This window comes from Misgurnus anguillicaudatus, chromosome 23, assembly GCF_027580225.2.
Source record: "Misgurnus anguillicaudatus chromosome 23, ASM2758022v2, whole genome shotgun sequence".
Taxonomy (NCBI): Eukaryota; Metazoa; Chordata; class Actinopteri; order Cypriniformes; family Cobitidae; genus Misgurnus; species Misgurnus anguillicaudatus.
In genome coordinates this window covers 19788207-19806827 of record NC_073359.2, presented here as the reverse complement: position 1 = coordinate 19806827, position 18621 = coordinate 19788207, and the positions used below count along the sequence as shown (strand labels likewise).

General features: G+C 37.4%; 1 protein-coding gene across 2 annotated transcripts in view; it reads right to left on the bottom strand.

Annotated features, from left to right (window-relative positions):
- Positions 1–18621, bottom strand: part of ncanb (neurocan b) — a 229684-nt gene that overhangs the window by 76402 nt on the left and 134661 nt on the right. The window lies entirely within an intron of this gene.

The window sequence follows — 18621 nt, the reverse complement described above, 5'->3', positions numbered from 1 at the left end:
TTTTATATTGACAACCACAGTGTTTCCCACAGGATTTTGAGAGACTGTGGCGGTGATGACGTCACACACCAATTAGCATATATGTGACACCATTGCATCGTGTTTTACTATTTGATTTGTCACATTATATTGCATTTTAACACAACTGAATGCTATTGTTTTATTACATATCTGTTCTGTTGTCTATAAGATAGTGACTAAACAGGACCCAGTAACAACCCACGACCCAGTAACTCTTTGTTTAATCAAACCAGCTCTTTCTTTAACTGCTGCTAAAAACGCGTCATCGTCTGAAAAAATCATCATACATTTACATCGAGGCTGTACTAATGTTGCTCTTCTCATCAGTGTTGTTGTGTTATGAGCGCTTTTTTATTTTAAATACAAGTGGTAGTTTTATTGTATATCGCAGACAATTTGTTGCAAATTCAGAAATATGAGAGAATACACGGTTGCTGTTACTACAGAACACGTGCACGGGCATACCGCATCATAGGGAGAGAGCTCGGACTCACACCAGAACAGGTATTTGTGGGAAACACTACTGCTAACCTTTCATTAAGTCATGATGAACATGATCAGCCGTCTTCTCTGTTATAACATCTGTGACTGTTGACGTTAACGCGAAAAATAGTACACGCAGGAACGTGGAGTTAAAATACTTTTCATTGTTATGTGAGAGAGGCGCGCTGCATGCAACATGAGAGAGGGGAGGGGGCGTGCGCTGTTGAGGCGCTGCACGCAACGAGAGAGAGAGAGAGAGAGAAAGAGAGAGAAAGAGAGAGAGTGGAGGCACGCTGAGCGCTCGCTGCAATAAAATAAGACGTTTTAAATGGTAAAAAAAGTGTAAATGGGAATCATGAAAAATCTATGTGGCGGCCAGTGTTGATTCTGTCACTGATAAATCAATGTATGCGAAACACTGCAACCATGACAGTTTCATCGAAATTGCGAGTGCATCACAAGGGCCGGATTGAAGCACTATGCGGGCCGGATCCGGCCCCCGGGCCGTATATTGCCCATGTATGCTCTAGACCAAAGTCTTTTTAAGGAAGTTGCATCACTGCACCGCCATATTTGCAACGCCCTAGATCTTGTGCTGCGTCCGAATCCACCTACTTTCATACTATATAGTAGGCGAAAAGCAGTAGACGAGGCGAGTAGTATGTCCGAATACGTAGTATTCCAAAAACAGTATGTGAAAAGTACCCGGATGACCTACTACTTCCGGTTAGATTTCGAAGCGTGCATACGATGGACACTTCACTATCCCATGATGCCCCAGGAGCGGAGTTATGCAACGAAGAAGAAAGGCGAAAGCAGCGATGTGGCCGTTTTCATGCTGGTATGACATGATGTGAAGAAGTCTTATGTCACGTGATGTATCAACATGGCGGATGTAGTATGTCCGAATCGCATTCATACTACAGATGTGGCCCTTAAAAATGCGCGTCTCTGAGAGCAGAATGCCGCGAGGACTTCCGAAATTCTGCGAGATCCCGCAGAAGGGGGGTTCGGTGGGGGATGCAGGAAATACAAAAACCTGTAGATGGCAGTCGTGTTTCATGTAGGCCATACTGACGACAATTTGTGTGCTTGACTTCATGCTGAGCGTATACTCTATGATATTGAAGTAACATGACACAGATTTTCTGTGTTTAGGAGATACTCTTTGATGCCATACAAATGCAGGCTTTTTTGGCAAACCTTTCGTTGGCGAAGTTTTCTTTGCCAGTTACATAAACAGTGACATATTCTTCATAAAATTTCGACTCAAACGCGCATCATTTGTCTTATTTTTTTCCGTGTACTTACAGTAGAAGAGACGTGATATATGATAACTGTCTTATAACAAAATAACTCGCGAAGACCTTTGAAGAGACCGAGCGCATTTACGCAATATCATTAACTAATTTATCTAATTTTACATTTAGTTCATTTTTGCATCTGAACGTTTAATAGCTTTAACATGGTTGTGTTGCGCTTTTCTGCATTACTGAACAGTAGGAATATAAGTAGAAATATAAGAAAATATAAGTTAAGCGTGTTGTGTGTATTTCCTAATTATAAGCCTTTGGGAAATTGCACCAAATCTAAACGTGCATTAAAACATGAACATGTCATTTAAATAAGCGAAAAATCTTTTTTATGAGCTCAAAATTTTGAATATAATGTGCTATTGCAAAAAATTGCCCATCTCTAATGAGAATATTCATCTTTAAAGTTGAAGAAACCAAAAAGTAATGTACTTATAAGCATTCGTCAAACATAAATAAATAAATATATATATTAGGGATGTGCCCGAAGCCGAATACGTTATTCGCAAGGGCACGGATAATGGCTTTAAAACGAATAACGAATTCATCATAACATCATAACGTGTTTACTGGAACAGCTAAATTATAAAGCCCTTAAAGCACGTATAATATGTGTGTGAAGTGAATGAGTGTAATCTATAAAATTACATGAATGACATTTTCTGCGCGTCCCTTATTTAGAAACGCGAGATGTTTTGGAATTAGTTTTAAAACGCTGCTAATATCAAACGTCTTTTAATCCAACTGTAAAAAATTACCCTTTTAGTTTATTTTATTTTATTTAATTACACAAGACCAGAAACCCTTGATAAAATGCTGCACTCTGATAATAAAATATTCGTTAATAACTCCGTGTCTCTATGACTTCGGTCATCTTTTAATTACTTCAAGTTAAAGCCAGCTTCATTGTCAATGTGAATATAAAATTAACAATTAAATAGATAAAAATATGAAAATGTAACATTTTAAAAGCAAAATTTATACTGAAGATTATTATGACATGAATTGCAATTAACATAAAAAAGTTAGATAAATTGTAATTGTAAATAACAACTGAAACATTTATATTACGTCTTTCTAATTAACTTATTGTTTAAAATCATTTTGCTTGTTTTGAACTAAGTCAAAACTGACTTTAAATAATAGAGCTGTTATTTGAAATTATAAACGAATATCTGATTATTTATTAATTTAGATGAAGATTAATGAGAAAGTTTTTTTAAACAATTCGTTCTGTTCGCGCAAACGCTGTAGGCTATGGACATATTTAATAATGAGCTCAACAAGTTTGTTGTAATGCTTAATATGCTTTCGTAAATTCTTTCCAAAACAGATGTTTTTTTACTATTCTGTCAGTGCAGGTACTTGCGTGTCTGTGCGTTGCGTTTCGGATCTGTCAGTCAGCGCGAGTCTTGTTGATCTTAATAACTTTTTAACATAAATCAGTCCCGAACTTTATCTCTGTTAATAACTATTTAAACATCAAGCAAGTCCTGCATTTTATTTTCAAATTCCTGCATGTTTTTAAACCGAAACCAAGATGTCTGACATGACACGCATCTTAGTATTAATCATTTCACTCTCAGAAAACGTATTAGATGTTTAATTAATAGAGTACTTGAAAACATCCCACTCATTTAGACAGAATGGGTCATATATGTAACAGGTCCGTAGCCAGCCTATTGAAAGGGGGGGTTCTTTTTTTCAAAAAGTGGACCTTTTTGCAGTTTTTCTCCTCCTTTTGTATTTAATTATGAGCAGGGCCATACGCAAGATTTAATAAATACAGAGTTCCATATATGTATTTTTGTAGGGCATGCACCCCAGGAATTTTTTTTTCTCTGCTCTACATATATGAATTTCAAAAAACATCAGAAAACCAAAGAATGAAATAACTATAGATTTCAAACCATGTCAGTATGCAGAAGATTTGTGTTGGTCATTATAGGAATGCATTGTAATAATTATTTTACCATCCTGGGCACAATGGGCTGTCAGTAAAGTAAACATAGGCTTACTGAATATAGGATCATTTTAGTGAATTAACTAAAGGCCATCAATAATTAGTTTATTAAATTAATTCAAAATATGCACACACTTATTATACACTTAATATGCTTAAATACAACATCAGTAATGCAGAGAACTAGAATTGTATAAATGGGTTGGCAGAGGCTACTTTAGAGGGTCCATATCCCATTAAAGAAAACTGTAATTATTAAAAAAGCATAAATGAATCTACGATTACTTCACATTACCCCACATTAGATAAATATTATTCTTGCCCTGCATGCATTATACTAACTGTGTAAGATGTAAACATAATGCAAGCCTTAATTTTAAACTTCTCACATCTGATTTAATGTCTGTTAATGAAGCAAAAGGCTTCTTGTTAACTGCAGTAACTTTAGTAAAAGTTGTTCAGAAAATCAAAATTCCACGATAAACCTTAAACTTACTTTTAATAGCAGCTCAACACTTACAGTCAGGACCAGTGAGTGACTTTCTCTTCTTTTGTTGTTTAATTAACTTTAATGACTTCAACAGGTACTGTTTATTGGGCTTTAAGACCGAATGCAATAAAATGTTTAAGCCAAAAGATGAATATTGGCTCTAAACTCTGTGCACGCGCATTACCGGTGGGCGCACGTGATGCGTCGCGTTTTCAAGTTCAAGCTTCGCAGCAGTTCAGTACAACACAGTGAATCTAATCATACAGTAAAAAAGATATCTTAAAGAATTAAAGAGTGGCGTTGAATTTTGTTAATAAACACGCTGAATAATGGGAAGTGAATTACTGGAGGGAGTTAAAGCAGCGCATTAAATTTGGACACCCATGTGCTCTAATGTTTCTTGTCTTGTCACCTTGACAATCACTGCGTTTCATATCTCACATCATTAAACTACTGTATATTAGTCAGCGTTTGATTACTTACATCTTTCTTGCACTTCCACTAACTGCGCATCTGACCCCTGTGTTGCACCTCAGTCTGATTTTATGGGTCATCTCGGAATAATTTTGACTTTATCTTACTTATCTTACTTGTGACACCACACTACCGCGAGATCTATTTAAAAGCATAGTGAGTTATTTACTATTGAATCGGTCTCGCGGTGCTAAGACGTCACATTCCGATCAGTCTGCGCAGCGCAGCCAGAAGTCAAACGAGCGCTGAGCATTGTCAAATAAAACGAGCAACAGAAAATGACAGAAATCATGCGTCCAGCTTCAATAATGTATCATATAAATTTGAAACAGGAACCCAGAATATTTGTCACAAGCATTGATTAAAACAATGATGACAATAATCAAGCGAAAAAAACGACTTAAATTCTGGACCTTTTGGCAGTGAGGGGGGGGTTCGATCGAACCACCCGAACCCCCCCTGCCTACGGGCTTGTGTAATGTGCTGAAAGACACAATAAACGCTTAAAGCGCTCTCAAAATCAACGCACATAGGCACAAGCTGTATGAGGTTTTGAAAATGAGAAGTTTGTTTTCCATGGCTATTATTAATGAGAATCAAGTTATTTGTCTTTTTGATAAAAAAAAATGTAATATTATTTTTAATAAATATTTACAATTATTTAAGTTATAATTATAATAAAAGCAAAAGTAACGTAATTTGATATATGTTGATATAACCTGGGCTCTCAAGTCCCACGCATTCGCCATGAGACACGCGCATTTCTGTGAGTTCACGGTCACACGCCAAACCGTGTAAGCTATTTCTCACGCTGAGAAGTAAAATAGAACTTTTCCTAATAAAGGATGTGCTGGTATACACAGAGCATTCCTGTCGAGTTTAGCAGTACGGTTCTTAGGTGTGGTCAACTTTACGCAGCGCCGCAAGAGCCGACAAGCAGATGACATCAGAATACCGCGAGAAATAAGGCAGAGGATGTTGGTTTCAATCGCTCTCGCGGTACTCTGATGTCATCCACTCATGTTTGAGTCTGTATCAGATAAAAATACAGATTTTGAGGAACAAGTTATTGTTTGGAGATTGTCAATGGACGTTTCTTAGTGGTAAGTTTTTTTTTTTCAGTATGGACCAAAACGCCAAATGCATAAAATAAAAATGAAGTAATATTGTAATGTCTAAAATGTTTAAAAATGAACAAATCAGTTGTGCGAAACTACACAGATATATATCTGCTACAAATTCGAGTCATTCTATAGGTGACATTTCAGCACTTGACAAACGGATAGCGACTCGTAAGTAGCACTTAAAACTCAGCTGCGAGCGATCGTTTAACGTGCATCTTTGGGAAACGTACGTACACGAACAACGAATGTTCGTTAAGTAGCTCGTAGAAACCGCTCTTAAGTGCTAAGTTCAATCGTTATCGGGAAACCCAGCTCTGGAGGAAAAGCATATGCCCGGAACCCACGCACGCAGATACCCTCAGAAAACGGCAGATTCATTAACCCTCACCCACGTGTGCATGTTTGTAAGTAGTAGAAGCCAGCGTGATGTTTGCTGTGACAGTTTTTAATAAAAATATTTTAAAAAATCAATTGATATTTGACGTCTATTAACAATAATATATTTATATACTATATATACTTATATGACTTGCACATTGTGTGTTGCTTTAGTTTACTATAAAGTGCTCATTTGGTTTGGTGTATTTTGAGTGTGGCAGTCTTTCTAATAGCCCCAATCAATCACAAATCATCGCTTCTCCTATTTCTTAGTAGGTGAACTGAATCTAATCTGCTGTCATCTGCAGTTATATTTACAGAGACCAGTATTCATTAGATTTTAAAAACTTTTTTTGCCACTTTTAAAACTGTAAAACTAAATAAAAAATATCATATGATATGCCGAATGAGCATATAAACATATGTTTTCTTGTTCGCTCCACGGGTTTAAACGCCGTTTTTTTCCTAAAGAATAATGTTAAAACTTTATTGGTGGTGGTTGAGAATAATTTATATGGCAGAATAATTTATATTGCATTTTAGCGCAATATAAATGTATCATATTGTTATTCTTAATATAAGATAATACTCATATATTTTTACAACACTTTTAACTTTAAAACATACATATAAAGATGCTTAGTACAATAGCTTTGCTTCTGACAACAAGTTTCTGTAATAAATCAGTAATCAATCACAAAATGTTTTGACAGTGCCGAATAAAATGCTTGTCAATTCAAACAAAGCTGAAAGGTGTATAAACCGCTTGAATGAACAATATCTGAACTGTGCTCTTTTGCATACCTCTACTTTTCTCATGTCTTTCTTTATACCAATTCTTTATACTTTAAAATATTGCTACTTTTAGAAATAATTTGTTTGCATTTTTGTGTATACTGCACACTTTATTTACATCATCTATACCCATAATAACATTTTCGTTTTTCTTTCAATAAAGATAAACACATTTATTATTGTCTTAACTTAAAACTTTGTTTTTTTAATTTATAAATTAGATTATATTTAAATAAGTTTTAAAAACTGTTGAATGCGAATGTCTGAGATAAGATATCTGGAAGGAGACGCAGCGTGTTTGTCTATATAGCCACATGTTATTAAATGTATTATTTTACTCACACATTTCACAAAGTATACAAATTGTAGGTGTAAATATTCATAAACTCAACACTTTGGAGGTGTTTTCCATCCGTAAAAGCTGTTCGCTATTTTATTAGATGTAGCATACGCTTATAATATAATATAAATTTTAAATTAAAATGTCTGTTCTATTTCTAATCATTTATTTTGGTTTGACCAAATAAAAATACATAAGTGACATTAGGAGATTTTATTAAGTTAATTAATACACTTTTTATATAAATAAGTTTTGAAAAGTGTTGAATACGAATGTCTGAGATAAGGTATCTGGAAGGAGACTCGGCGTGTTTGTTTATAAAGCCACATGTTATTAAATTGATTATTTTACACACACATTTCACAAAGTACATATTTGTAAGTGTAAATATTCATAAACTCAACACTTCGGGGGTGTTTTTTGTATGTAAAAGGCGTAGTTTCTCTGTTCGATAATTTATTAGATGCAGTATAGTTTACATATAAAGTCAATTTTAAATAAAAATTTCTGTTCTATGTCTAGTCATTTCTTTTGGTTTGACCAACTAAAAAATACATAAGTGACATTAAGAGATTTTATAAAGTTATTTTAATCCATTATTTTAATGATATTTACAAAGCCACTGTATATTTTTACAGATATGAATTACGGCTGAAAGGATTTCACAACACATATGCGCAAAAAAGGTATTATTAAAGGTATTATAAATATAAATATGTAAAACTAAAGATATCATATGCCAACTGTACAGTATGTAAGCATATGCCTATGTTTTCTTGTTCGCTCTGCGTGGGTTTAAACACTGTTTTTCTAAAGAATAATTTTTAAACTTTATTGGTGGTGGTTGAGAAGAATTCCTCTTTCCATATGTAAAGCATTTTAGCGCAATATACATGTGTCATATTATTGTTCTTAATATATAAGAATACTAATATATTTTTACAACACTTTTAACTGTAAAACATGTATTTTTTTATACCACATTAATCTCTTTAAAATATTGATACTTTTAGAAAAACGGACATAATTATAAATATTATGAACAAACAATGAAACGAAGTCAAAATTCGACAACACAAATAATTAAGATATTCATTGTAAATAGAGTTAAGTGTATTAGGCTCACACTAAATTCTCCGTTGCACTAAGTATAAATGCATTGTACATACAGTCATCGTTGTATGCACTGTTATGCTGGCAAAAAGGGGTTGACGTCACTTTGCTGTTTTAATAGCAATGTTAAATATACGGCAATGCCCTTATTAACTTCTGGAAACAACCGCAATGACAACGCATATAAAAAAAATTTAAGAGTTTTTTATGCGCCACCTGGTGGATTTTCTGTGAAGCGAAAAACATTAAGGGAAAAGGCAAAGTAGCCCCCCCGAAAACACTTGCAGAATTCTGCGTGACTCCGCGAGACGATTTGGCGAATGCCGCGGGAGAAAACGCGCATTTTTAAAGGCCACATCTGTACTAGGATTCATACTATACAGTACCTACTGTTTTAACAGTCAGTAAGTAAGTACTTCATCTCATTCAGTACCTACTGAACAGTATGCGGTTTTGGACGCAGCCTAAGGGTTGATGATAGACCTTTCTCACAATAACCGGAAATACGTAATCGCCGTGAAAGCGGAGTTCCTGGTAACCGTCAACACACCAAAAAAACATAAACCCGGGCAAGTTTAAAATAGATCAAAGAGTCTACACAACTTCGTTAACGGATTTGCCAAATATTACATTTGCTGATGTGACACGACTAATGGAGGAAAACTTTTTCCATGAAGAATTTGTCCATAAATATCAAGGTAAGTAGAGAGCGAGTCTAACTGTTACTGAACTGTTAACTAAAACGACACATTATTAGCGTGTCCACTTACACATAATGTATGTATAGTAGATGATATAGACTACCTTACTAAAACATTATAGTCTGCTTTGAATGAAGCATTATGGTACCAATTACCTTCAATTACTGCCTATGATTCTCCAAGTGAACGTCTTATGTGTAGCAACAACAACATTAGCCGGATGCTATCATTATCAGTTAACATTTTTGTCTGGTAATGTCTGTGATCGTATGTTTGTGTGTCGGGGTGAATTCGTTCCAAGAAAAATTGGTAGAAACAGCATTTGGTTGCAAGCGGCGACCAGTGAGCCCTAAAATGTAGTCGTCTTTAGTGAACTGTCTGCTGCATACATAAGTGCTCCCCTTTCTTATGGTGAAGTTAGGTCCTTCATCTCGCCGGATAGCCTGAATCAACTTCTGTCTAACTTCACCATCAACAGGGAATTAATGGAACAGATACGGCTTTTTACATTGCCTTGACTGCGGAGGAAGTAGATTTCCGCGACGATTGCGTATTTCCGGTCATAAATACGGAAGTTGTGAGAAAGGTCTATTGGCTATTTTTCTTAGAGCACCCATACTGACAGTTGCAATCTCCTTCATTCATATCAATACCAGGGATGCATGTTGGTAATATTAAATATCTTTTTCTAGAGACATTGAGCGTACGAGCTCAGGTGAAAAATTAAAGTTCGAATACAGCCTGATCCTGTTATTCCCACCACATCCATTTAAAGCACTGCAATATTTATTTTGGTATTCAAACAAAGTAAATCAACTTGAGAAAGAAAAAACTGTAGCACTAACCCAGTCTCACTGTTTGCCAAACACTAACGCTTTTAAATCCCCATCTAATGATCCTCTGCTCCCAGTCTCCTTCGAAGAATGAAGCTTATCATAGCGATGGAAGTAAAAGCCACACAGCTAGATTCAGCAGTTAACAAACGAAAGCAGTTTAAGCGATTTAACAAAACAGCTTTTAAAAAAACTACACGGTGACATAAATCAAGTATTTGGAATCAGCGGTTTTCCAGATTTTAGGCTGGCCTGGTTTAACTGAATCGCTGAACAGTATCCATTGCCGCAGATAAAACTGCAGTGGGTGGCGAATCATTAAGTCAGTTATACGCTATAAGCCCTTTCCAGACAGGGCTTATCGTAGTCCCAGACTAAAATGCATTGCACTGATATTTCTCAACATATAACAGTGGCATTGTTTTGTCTCGAGATGCACACCAGTATTGTTTTTTGTAAGGTTTGTTTGTAAAAACTACTTAAAGGGATAGTTCGGCCAAAAATGAAAATAAAGGCTTCCCATAACGCCGCAATCTTAGTCCGCATAAAAGAGTGTACGAAGTTTGCGAAGGGTTCTTTGCTGCTGCTCTGTGTCTCCGCCCTCCACATTTGTCATACATCACTAAGAAAAGTGCGTACATTACGCTGATACTCTCTCCTGAACGCAGATGCGACTAAGATGGCAGCGTTACCGGAAGTTAGTTATTTTTATTTATACATTTTTAAATATGGATATTTCTACAACAAAACCGCACGATTACCCCCTGAAACCGGTTGGATTACTTTTGTGAAGGATGGATGCACATTCTTTGAACTTGAAGGATGTGGCCCCCATATCCTTGCATTTTATAAACTAAAAGATCTAGGACATAACTAAAATAACAAAAAAATGTGTTTGTCTGAAAAATGATTGAACTGTGCATCTCGGACGGCTTGAGGGTGAGTAAATCATGGGTTTAATATATTTTTTGGGGGGAACTATGCCTTTAAAGCATAACTAAACCCCTGTTCAGAGCCTGACTCCACCCACTGGCAATATTTGAAAAATGCGAGAAAAGTGGGTAGATCCCAACGGAGATAGAGGGGATGAACTAAGCTCGTACCAAGTGTGTGGTAAGATTGTAACAAGGGCGTGGTGAGCTTGAACCTGGATACGTCACGAGTTAATTTTTGGACCCAACATCCAATAAGAAAATTCAACTGCAGTAGCCACCGTTCAACCTGAAGAGGGCAGCACTCAGACCATTGAAACACTTTATATCCAAATGTCAAAAAAACTTACTAAAATCAATGAACAGCACTAAGCATGCTATGAACATTATATGTGGTACTGCCTTTATTGATCTATGATACCTCATTTCATATGATACAGTCAAAGGCAGTGCCGAGTGTACACTTGGGAAGCGGAGGCCTATTTCTCCAGCAACACATATAACTCTGCATCCCTATGGACCACAGCGATCTGCTGGCAGAGGCAAAAGGTGATTTAAAGTGCATCTATTTCTTTGCTAAAAAAAACATTATTTTGTGTATTTGGTATAATACAATGTGTTCGCGTGGATTATTGTTTAAAAAACACATTATCTTCCACATACCGTACATTTTAGTAGCTCCAGATTTCACTCTCTTCCTGAAATGCATTGATTTTGTACAAATCTCATCGATTTGAAAAGCTCTGTGTCCCTGACTGGCCAGCTAATCTGTACGTTGTGATTGGTCTGAATACCTATGACATGGGGCTGGGCGATATGGCCAAAAAAATTATCAAGAAAATGTTTTCCATATCAGTCGATATCGATAATTATCATGATAAATAACAAATCTTTATTCCTGTCAAATTTTAAGGCAAATTTTTGCTTCTGAATGAAAATTGTAAAAACCAGACAGTTAATAAGGGTTTTAAACTACTTTTTATTCAGAACACGACAAATGCAAATACTAAAATCTTGTTTTAATGTTCAGGCATCTGTATTAAGACCCAAGACAGACTGCTTTAAATTTCAATATACTGAGTAACCTCCAGCTATTTATGTTCACTTAAACAAGAAAGAAAACTTAGTTCAGTGATCACGCGTGTGCTATACGAGCTATACACGCTGATAAATGGATGTCAAGAGCGTCACGTTGCTGTGGGAGTGCATACAGTATGTTCACTGCCGTGATGGATCTGCTGTTTTCCTGAATTTGTGAATGTCCTTTAAATATACTTTTAAAGCTGTGCGGACGTGTGCGCGCGCAAGGCGGACGCTGAAAGAAAGTACAGTATACCAGTGTTGGGCGATATGCCCTATTTTCAGATCGTCCTATCGTCAGCCTGTGAGATTGGCGATACACGATATTATCGGGGGGCGGGGCAGTAGTTTACTCATTTTTTTATTTGTTAATTTTTTTTACTCATTATAACAAGTCACTTAAAGGATAATTCCGGTATTTAACACTTTGAGTCTCATTTCTGGTTTGTTTTGGATGAACTACAGTGATGGACACAGAAATTTTCACAATGGGTCGAGTCTTGACTTTTCGACTCATTTAGAAGCGTCTCTTGACTGCTTCAGAATGGAAGTCAATGGCCATGCACAAACATGACATTAAAAGAACACTTAACGTTCATTTTCAAAACTGTACTACTCACCGAGTGGTTCGTGGTGTTCGTTGATGATTAAAAACAAATATATTGGCGCAATTTATGATTTCAATCCGTGTTATTTGCTATAGTGGAACTATTTTTTCAGATACCTCACAACCGCGTATATACTTCCGCTCTATATTTGAGTCTGAAGCATGAATGAACGTAGTCCAACAAACTGTAATAAAACGGTAGCATACTTTCAAAATCAAGTTTATTTAGAACACTTACAACATCCAATATGTTTTTTTCATCACCACAACAATAAGGAAGATATTTTGCAGAAACCCCGGTGCTCCGTCATGCAAGTCAACCGATCCGCACGCTTTAAGAGCTAAAGCATATATATCCAATACAACAGTAATCCCCCATAACTCCGTGTGACATATTGACGTCTTGTGAAGCAAATCAATCAGTTTTTGCAAGAAACTGAACGTTATTTACAACACATTAGCGTGAATGCCAAAGCAGGAAGCGCGCTTTCCGTTCAAGGCGATCTCTTCCACACTGGTGTGCGTTCAGTGATGATGGGTCGTTCGTGAACGAGCGGCTCTAAGAGCTGATTCTTTGTAGCGAACGAGCAGAGCCGAATCTTCAGACGCATGCAGGGGAGCCGGCTCTTCTAAGGGAGCCGAGCCAGAAAAGCCGAATCTATGAAAAGAGCCGGACTGCCATCACTAAAATGTAGAGCCAGCGCTTGAGCCGAAAGAGCCGAATCAATGGAAAGAGCCGGACTGCCCATCACTAGTGTGCGTTTGGTGGCTGTTGGCTATGGATGTTGGTCTGTCTGCGCCACCTATAGAGCGGGAGCGTGAAGCGCACTTCCTGCTTGGCAAAAGCTCTGCATTAACGCTGTTAAATATTTATATATATATATTCGAATCTCAAAACTGAAAATCGAATGTCAACCCACGGAACGAATATTCGAGTCTAGCCCTACAAATATGGGAAAAATATCTTCTGAGAGAAACCGAGCGAAAAAACTACTACTACATGTAAACAGTCCCTTTTCTGTTTCCCGGCGGCGGAGTGATATATCAGCGAGCAAACAGTCTTCCAAGAGAAGTCAATGGAATTTTACAAAATGCCAAATAAAACACGACAGAAACTGTGGCTGCGTCCGAAAACTCTAAATTGCTGCCTTCTGAGGCAGCTTTCCAAGGCAGCAAGGCATCAAGGCATGTCCGAATTCAATGTTTGGTTTACTTCCTGTCTCCTGAGATACCTATGCGTGGACGTACATTAAGAATGTGATTGGTCGAGTCCGGTCGAGTTCGAAAAAATAAAATGGCGGCCAAGGACGCGACTGGACCACCAATTTAGTGTAAATAAAGGTATTTTTTCACTTTTTACACCTTTTAATTGCATTTCTAGCGAGAAATTAATATTGTAGTTTTCAAATATGTGATTAGTTATCACAAAGGGGCTCTCTGTTTAAATTTCAAACACGCTGCCTTAGAAGTGTGTCCGAAAGTCTTTCTCTGAGCTACCTTCATGCCTCCGAAGTCATTACCTCATGAGGCAGCGAGGCAACGAGTCACTGCCTTGAGTTTTCGGACGCAGTATGTATTTCGCTACACAACTTGTTTTTAATCATCAACGAACACCACGAACCACTCGGTGAGTAGCACAGTTTTGAAAATGAACGTTAAGTGTTGTTTTAATGACATGTTTGTGCATGGCCATTGACTTCCATTTTGAAGCATTCAAGAGACGCTTCTAAACGAGTCAAAAACTCAAGACACGACCCATTGTCAAAATTTCTGTGTCCATCACTGTAGTTCATCCAAAACAAACCAGAAATGAGACTCAAAGTGTTAAATACCGGAATTATCCTTTAATGGGTGGACAAAAAAAAGAGCAACACCGTCATGACCGCAACCTTCTTAAACATGATGCCATTAATGCGAGCGCGTCATTAAAACCCTATCATGATTACTTAATAACTGTAAAAACATGCATCTGCGCATGCACACACACGTGCGCGCACATACAAACAATTCAATGCATTGGTTTAGTGCTGTTGCAGAAGACTACACGTGTCAAGCAGTGGTGCTCTCATGAGGTGCCTTTTTAAACGCATCGGTCCAGCGGAACGTGATCATATTTTAAACACAATCATATATTAAACACGAGGGACGTGTTGCTACAACTCATTGAAATGCATATCATAAACAGGATTAATACCTAGTGATCTGACTTCGGACAGAGCGCAGCTTTCTGCACGTACGCGAGAGTGAGAGAGAGGCGCTAATATGCAGCGGGTCATATTTAAAAAAAAAAAGTAAAGTTTGCCTCAGCTCTCATGAAATGCATTAAACTGAACAAATACATAAGGATTACTACTTTAGTTTATGTTTAGACTTCGGACAGACGCGAGAACGCGTGCACGTGTGACGCATCGCCCAGCACTACTCTGACGTCAGCCGGAAATGTGACGCTCCTTACCATGTTTAAAAAGATTCGCTCATAATGCAATGCTAACAGGAGTTAATTTACGATGTGTGTCCAAGCAAGAGGAATTATTATAATGTCGGTCTTGTCTACATCACCAATCCCAGGAAGTAAACTGTTGCCTACAATCCGTGTGTTTGTTGTAGTCCAAGAAAAGAGATTTACGTTGGAGATGATAACTCACGTCATCGTTTACTTTGTGGTATGTACCTTTTGAATATTGTTAACATGTACTAATACACACTTACACAACAAAGCAAATGTAAAATCGTGAATCGGACTAGGGCTGGGCGGTATGACGGTATATTCCGTTACCGCGGAATAAAATGTCAGACGTAACAGATTTTTCTATTCCGTCTATTCCGCGGAATGCAAATAAGTGGGCGTGGGCGTAGACTGAGTGTGACGGAGAAACATGTAAAATAGTTCACTTATTAAAAATGAACGAGTTATTTGTGTAATTTTTATAATAAGTGCCAGTGAATCCACCGCGGGTCACGCAGCGAGACTCTTGTCTTGCTCGCTCTCGCTATCTCTCTCTCTTGCGCGCGCTCTCTCTTTCCTCATGCAGCAGCCGGCCGTTCTCAGAGGTCTCTCTATGCAAGCGCAAGGAGCTGCGACGCCAAATAAAAAATTCTTCTTCTCGCACATAATGCTAATAGTTGTAAAGTTTTCTGAACTTTAAGCAAGCTAAGACAAAACTCGCGTTTATATCAGTGACACATGCGCTGCTGGAGCGATGTAGTTTGACGCGCCATTTGCTTATACAAACATATTTGATTGAAAAGACGAGCGAGATGGAAATGTTAAGGTCTAATTAGAAAGTAAAGACCTTAAAACAAACTTTATGATCATCACATCATAGCACCTGTCACATTTATAAATAATATCTAGAGCGTCTTCTCAGAAAAAAGTGTAAAAGAGTTTACAACTGCAAACATTTGGTAATCTCTAACACTAAATCGGAAATTCAATTTTTTTTTAGTTTTAATTCTAACATCGCTAGTTTGGTGGTGTAAATAAAGATTTTATTCTGTTCATAGCTTTCTGAGAAATAAGAGCAACACAAATTATTGCATAAGGCAGACGTTATGATGTTTTAGGCTGACATGCCAAAGATGTCAAAGCCCAATATTATGGTTCATGTCAACATGACTAAATGCAGCAGAATCTCTCACTCCATAAAGATGCTAAATGCAAATAACCTCAAATCCAGCATCCAAGATTATCTCGCCTGAACAATACCGTCAAGAGTCGACTACGTCAAAACAGCTTGATGCATTCATTCCTTTCTATTTTTACCTGCTAGCAGTTTCAAAGATATACAAACAGACCGCAAGCACTGTCAAAAAACAAAGAAAAAACGAACAATTCGGAATGTATGGTAACAAGAAATCACTTTTGAGTTTTGAGGTCAAAAGTTAGAAAGGTTTAAATGCACTTAAATAACTTCTCAATCCAAGTGTGAAAATGCAAAATAATCTTGACGTCAAACAATAATAATAATATCACTGTCTTAATGTACCTCAGCACTGAAAGGAAAAGATTTAAGTCTGGTGTTGTCACATGCATCCTGAGATTTGCATAATTGTCAAAATCCCACATTAAGCGTTACTATCAATACGTTTGAAGCTAAGACTAAAAAATATTTAAAACTATGAGAGGCAAGAGTTTGTAAAGAGGGTTAGGGAGGGAGTATGTTTCATCAGATTTTCATCAGATTTCATTTACAAAGAAAAAAGGAAAGAAGGATATAAGTAAGAAGGTAGGGAAGGAACCCAGCAAGCAATAGCCATCTTTATACTTCTAGCCAAAATGCAGTAAACTTGAATTTGCTTACTTGTACAATTTTGCCGAAATAACTTCTGAGATGTATGATATTCAATCATGTAAGCAAAGTCAACAGTTATAACACGTTGTTTGATATAAAGAAAATAAAGAAATAAAGAAAGAAAGGCCTCTGGAGAGACTCTGACACACAGTTAATAGTTGAACCTTTTCCGTGCTTTAGACTTCAGTCTGCAAGGCACATCAGCTGTTATTTCCAACTCCTCTCTCCAAGCCTTCATTTTCTGCTTGTTTCGGCTCAGAACCACTGGTGTGCCCTGAGCTTTGCGAGTTGACATTATTTGATGTCAGCGAGCTTGCATCTGAGATTTGTGTAATATAGCTGTAGCAGCATATGCACAAAATGCATCCGCAAAACCGCTCGAAGTGGAATTCAATGCACGATGCGGCGGCACGTCTGTGTGCGACAGATAATGAAAAGCATGTTAGACGCTGCGACTCGCCCTCTTTTAAACTTGATAGGGAAGAATAAAATGCCATGTTGCTAAAAATAAGCATGTCAGTGGGGTGTGGAGGCAGCAGGAGGTTCTGCACGATTCTGTTCAGGTTAGATGCAACCTGAAGTTGCCTGTCGGTAGGGAACCTGAAGCTGTGCGTATGATCAGATAGAGGAGGATGCTTTATCACTGTGTTATGGCTTCGATCCTGATCAGCGGACTGACAATGAGGCGCTTTGTATCAGGAATATCAAAGCCTTCAATTTCCGACCCGGCCAGTGCATTTATAAAAAATTTCAGCATTGTGAACATGGGAAATGACTTAAATGGGATATGGGAAATGAGATCTTAGTAGTCAACTTTTTTTATGTATTATTTAACTCTTTCCCCGCCATTGACAAGTTATCTCATCAATCCTCAATACTGCTATTATTCACTTATAAAACTGGGAAGTATCGCCCTAGGCAAACAGCTGTATGTCCATGTAAGTTTTGAGGATTGCTCTGCATCTGATCTCTATCAAAAGTCCTCTTTACAAAAATGGAATTATCTCAGCTCTTTCCTCAAAATTTGGTGTTTTTGAAGAAATATACCCATATTTGAGAGGTGATAAAAAGAGAACTAATGAAGGTAGGATGAAAGATTTTTTTTTTTTTAAAGATGATGGTCTGTTCTTTCATTTGATAAATTATATGTTTATATAAAGACGATCATTTTCTGGGAGGCATTAAACTTTTGTGAAAATCATGAAAAATGCTGGCGGGGAGAGACGCGCACCTCGCAAAATAGTCGTGCGTTATAGTCGTTATAGTCGTGTGTAGGTCCTACGGCGTAGCAGTGACGGCGTAGGTTCCGCGTCGGTTTTCATTTATACTTTTGCGTCGTTTTCCGCGTCGACGTACAAACACACGCGCGAACGCTGGTGGGCAGTATCCACGCGTGCAACCACAGTAGCAGCGCGACCGTCAGTGAAGAAGAAACCGGGCAAGTTAACCCACAAACGAAGAAGAAACAGCAACTTGTTGTGTATGTTTTGAGAAGACCAGCTATGATGGAAGTAAATAAACAGCTACTTTTGATGCAGTTTGAGTTAAATCACTCCTCAACTTGGCTCATCTTTGTTTTCACCGTCACAAACGGAAATACCTATGACGCAGTTTTTTTTACCTGACGGGAGGGGTTCTGGTGGACCAATCACATCGCTTGCGGTCCGCGTAGAACTGACGCG